Source organism: Leguminivora glycinivorella, chromosome Z (genome assembly GCF_023078275.1).
Source record: "Leguminivora glycinivorella isolate SPB_JAAS2020 chromosome Z, LegGlyc_1.1, whole genome shotgun sequence".
NCBI lineage: Eukaryota > Metazoa > Arthropoda > Insecta > Lepidoptera > Tortricidae > Leguminivora > Leguminivora glycinivorella.
This window is the reverse complement of record NC_062998.1, coordinates 53,943,115-53,947,832: the sequence shown is the minus strand read 5'-3', so window position 1 is coordinate 53,947,832 and position 4,718 is coordinate 53,943,115.

Sequence of the window (4,718 nt, the reverse complement as noted above, 5' to 3'; positions counted from 1 at the left end):
CTGTGACTGCTGAGTGCAGAGCCACCGAGTCATCGTAAAATTTAGTATGGTTTTTTTTACTTTTCTATCTTTGACGTAGAAGTATAAAATAACTGAACTAAACACTCTTTTAGTCCAGTTATATATATTTCTTAATTTAAGTATGTTTTTGAAATTTTTTTAAGTTTATTTTATTTTTGTCTATGTTAAAAAACATAAATAACTGAACTACACTTAGTCCAAGTATGTATGTTTTTTAAACGTCTGTGGAGGGTGGGTGGTGGGGAGCCACATCAGGAAACCTCCTCGAGAGCCTAGGCACTTCTAATTCCTCTTGATCCGATTGATCAGCTGGCATCTGAAGGGTCTTGGCCGGTGCGCCCTGGGGGTAACGGTAAATAATTATTGTCGTGACATACGAGGATATTGCTTACCGATGCCGCTAATGTCCTGATCCTGATATACCGGGGCGGAGAGGGGCTGGGAGTTACCTTCTAGTTTAAGTTACAGATCACCTTCTCATCCACTTGGAGAAGCAAACAGCAGGTTCACGTAAACGACAACTTGAATTTGCTGGGGCCTGCCATAACTGACAAAAAGTGAGTGAGGCTGTAGATATAGAGGTAAATTCGTTTTTTTTACTTATTTTGCTATTTTACATCGGTTTCGGGTAAGTCCCAAGTGGCCTACTTTCTTTTTCCTATGAGTTGAAGTGTCGAGCGAACCTTACAGCCCGTTAAGGACGGAGCGATAATTTACCGAAGATATATAGCATTAGCAACGCATTTATGATATATTTTTGTTACGTACTATTTGACAGAAATTCACACACAAACCCATGTAAGATATATTATATTTGCATAATAGGCTAGTTTCCTACTAGTCAAATCAGCTTCTTTTTAAAAACTGTCAAAACTATTTGCTAATATGGAAATACTATGAAATACTGAGGAGTGACGTCACGGTCAATTCATTGACTTTATATCTTACTCTTTGACATTAAATTTTAAACATGCTACTGTCCATATATTTCGTCTAATTTTGTGGTGCTTTAGGGGCCCCCACATCGGGCGTCTCACGAGCGTCGCGTCGGGCCAACTGTATGGGCAAAGCCTGATGCCGCGTCGACGTCGCGTCGATGCGGCGTCTTTTTCCATACAGTTGGCCCGACGCAACGCTGTAACTGTACTGTAACTTTCTTCTCTTAGGTCTATGGAGAAGCCACACTGACTGTGATATGAAGACAACCGACAAGCTGACTTACCTGCTGCCGCAGCATCACCAACCAGCCTTCGTGCGCGCCTGCATGGCCTAAGTTACCGCCTCGTGTGCAGCCTTTCCTAGCCGGATGAATAGGTATGTACGGTACACTATCTAGTATCTAGCTAGGAACATACTACGCGGACGTCCGCCGTCGAGCGACCGCGACCGATCGGTGTGCACGGTCTTCGGGACGTGGCTTCGGCTGACCAAAACATCCAGCGAGCCAGATTTCGATCGGACGTACATGCGCTCAAGGCCACGTCCACGACCGTCGACCGATAGTTTGCACGGTTAAGTGTATATTCATTGTCCAGATCCGCGTCTGCGGTCGCGCGACGACGGACGTCCGCGTAGTATGTTCCTAGCTTCATTCCCACTTCATTTCATTACGATATGATAGTATGAAAGTGCGCCCACGTTGCGACGCAACTTTTTTGTCTGCGTGTTCGGCGACAAGCCTGCGCACAACTGTCTCCTTCCCTATTGATTTAATGCAAGTGCGCACACGACGACAAAATTGTTCCCGTTCAGTTGTCATTTTGACATTTAAAATGCCGATTGTTTAAGATGACATTGATATCTGTCGTTTAAGTGAAGAAGTAAAGGAAAGACCGATTTTATATGACAAGAATGTTGTAAAAGAATATTCCGACAATTGTGAGAAAAAAACGATGCCGGGTTGTAAAATTCTAAGCAGTTCATCAAAACTTTTAAACACTCATTCTGGAGTACCAAAAATTTTTTTTTCATAAGGTCTCAATTTCATGAAAAAAGGAAAAGTTGCGTCGCTGTCGTTCCCGTGGGCGCACCTTGCAAATTGAGACAAAAAAGTCACAACTTTGTCGCCGGCGGGGCGCACCCCACTGCCATCTATGAGCTAATGGAAATTAATTTTAGATACACACACAGATTGAGATTACACTTAGATATCACTATTGTATCTTCAAATACATAATATAACAATTCCATTGCTACCAATAGTAATATTTTAGGTGTCCTGTTTAAAGATCTTTGCTACGTTTACCTGACTCTGTATATCTTTGGTATATCCCGTTTTCTTGTGACAGCTATGTGACGGATCTTAGTACCTATAAATCATGTATTACCAAGTTCTATAACGTCTCATCATCCTCCTTGCGTTATCCCGACATTTGCCACGGCTGATGGGAGCCTGGGGTCCGCTTTTACAACTAATCCCAAGATTTGGTGTAGGTACTAGTTTTTACGAAAGCGACTGCCATGTGACCTTCCAACCCGAAGGCGAGCCGGGGTAGAAACCTGCGATCTCCGGAACGAAAGTCGCACGTACTTACCGGTAATAACATCTGACCCTTTAGCACAACTTGCCTTGTCGCGCGCGAGTCCATACATCAAGCGCGACTTCAAGTATGGTGTAGTGTAGGTATAGATAAGTAGGTACTTAAAATTAATGGTATCATATTCAGGGGTCATGTAACCAACCCATTGTGTACCATATAAGGTAAGCCTTTGAAATTAGATATAGTTGTCACCCGATACCCGACACGTGTAGCCCCCAGGTAGAGGTGACTAATAGCATAAGTATATATACAAGATTATAACCCTAAAATAAAGCCAGTATATACTCGACCTCAGAGTGTTTCATTTGTCCCGAAGCTCCCCACATCGCATGGCGACCCTGCCAGTCCCATATTAAGAACGCGTGTCGGATATCGGGTGACAACTATATCTAATTTCAAAGGCTTACCTTATATGGTACACAATGGGCTGGTTACATGACCCCTGAATATGATACCATTAATTTTAAGTACCTACTTATCTATACCTACACTACAAAAAAAAAGTGTTAAAATATAACTTTTTTTTTTTCCTTCAAGGGAAGAGATGTAGTGTAGGTATAGATAAGTAGGTACTTAAAATTAATGGTATCATATTCAGGGGTCATGTAACCAACCCATTGTGTACCATATAAGGTAAGCCTTTGAAATTAGATATAGTTGTCACCCGATACCCGACACGTGTAGCCCCCAGGTAGAGGTGACTAATAGCATAAGTATATATACAAGATTATAACCCTAAAATAAAGCCAGTATATACTCGACCTCAGAGTGTTTCATTTGTCCCGAAGCTCCCCACATCGCAATGGACTCGCGCGCGACAGAGCAAGTTGTGCTAGAAGGACTGATATATATAATTAATAATTTTGACGACCGGTCTGGCGCAGTCGGTGGTGGCCCTGCCTGCTACGCCGCGGTCCCGGGTTTTAATCCCGGATGAGCACAGATATTTGTTCCTGAGTCATGGATGTTTTCTATGTATATAAGTATTTATATATTATATATATCGTTGTCTGAGTACCCACAACACAAGCCTTCTTGAGCTTACCGTGGGCCTCAGTCAATCTGTGTAAGAATGTCCTATAATAATATTTATTTATTATTTATTAATATTTAATAATAATAATTTCCAGGCATGCAACCTCCCCGCGCACCAGTCCGAACAGCCCTGCTAACTGCGGCACCGTGCCTTCTGCCCTTCTCCTTCCGTGCGATCACCATGCAGCATCCTCTGCAACTCTGCCAGCGTCCGCGATGTGTCCACTGGCGTCCTATACCGACGTACTTCAAACGCAGCGTTGTTACTATTTATATTACATGTTATATTACATGGACCTATATATGGGCCAATTAGATCAGTCAATGAATGCTCAAAAGGGGGTCTAGGTGGAATGGCCGAAAGCAGAAAGTTTCACTACGGGATGTTGTTAGGGGTAGACAGGAGACATACATACTAAAAGTCCTCGGACTTTGGACGTGAGCTCGAAGAGGGGGATGAAAAAAAGTCCCATTTTTTGGTTTTTTGCTCATATTTCAAAAACTATGCGTCATACGAAATTTTGATTTACTACACTTTGAAAGCTTATAAAATTCTCGATAACTTTGATCTAGAAACTTTTTTTCTATTCTCATCCATTATCTAGGTATGAGCTCCTAAAAACTGTCAATTTTTTAAAAATCGTTTTCCCCCCACTTTTTGCTTCATACATTGCTCCATATCTTGCAAAATATTTATCTTAGACTAAAGTTTTCTTAAAAAATCTTGTAGATCATTCAAATACCTTTCATAATATGTGTACATATGCTTCTGGGTCATGTACCGTTGAATAATTATACTACTTTAAAACGAAATTAAACAACAAATGTTGTGATAAACGTGTAAAATATGTATTTCAAGAACATGATTGTATTACGATGCTGTATAAATGCATTCACACAACAGGTAACAATACAATTAGCTGTATATAAAGGCCTTCTCACACCCACATCTACCACTACTACAATCTGTGGTGCACCGGCAAAATATTGACTTCAGTATTTCTTCCGGAGCAGCTGGTACTTTGGTTTGCACAGGAATCAGTAAGTTGCTTTCGTTCCGTGCCATCCCCATTCATCATCCTCCTTGCGTTATCCCGGCATTTGCCACGGCTCATGGGAGCC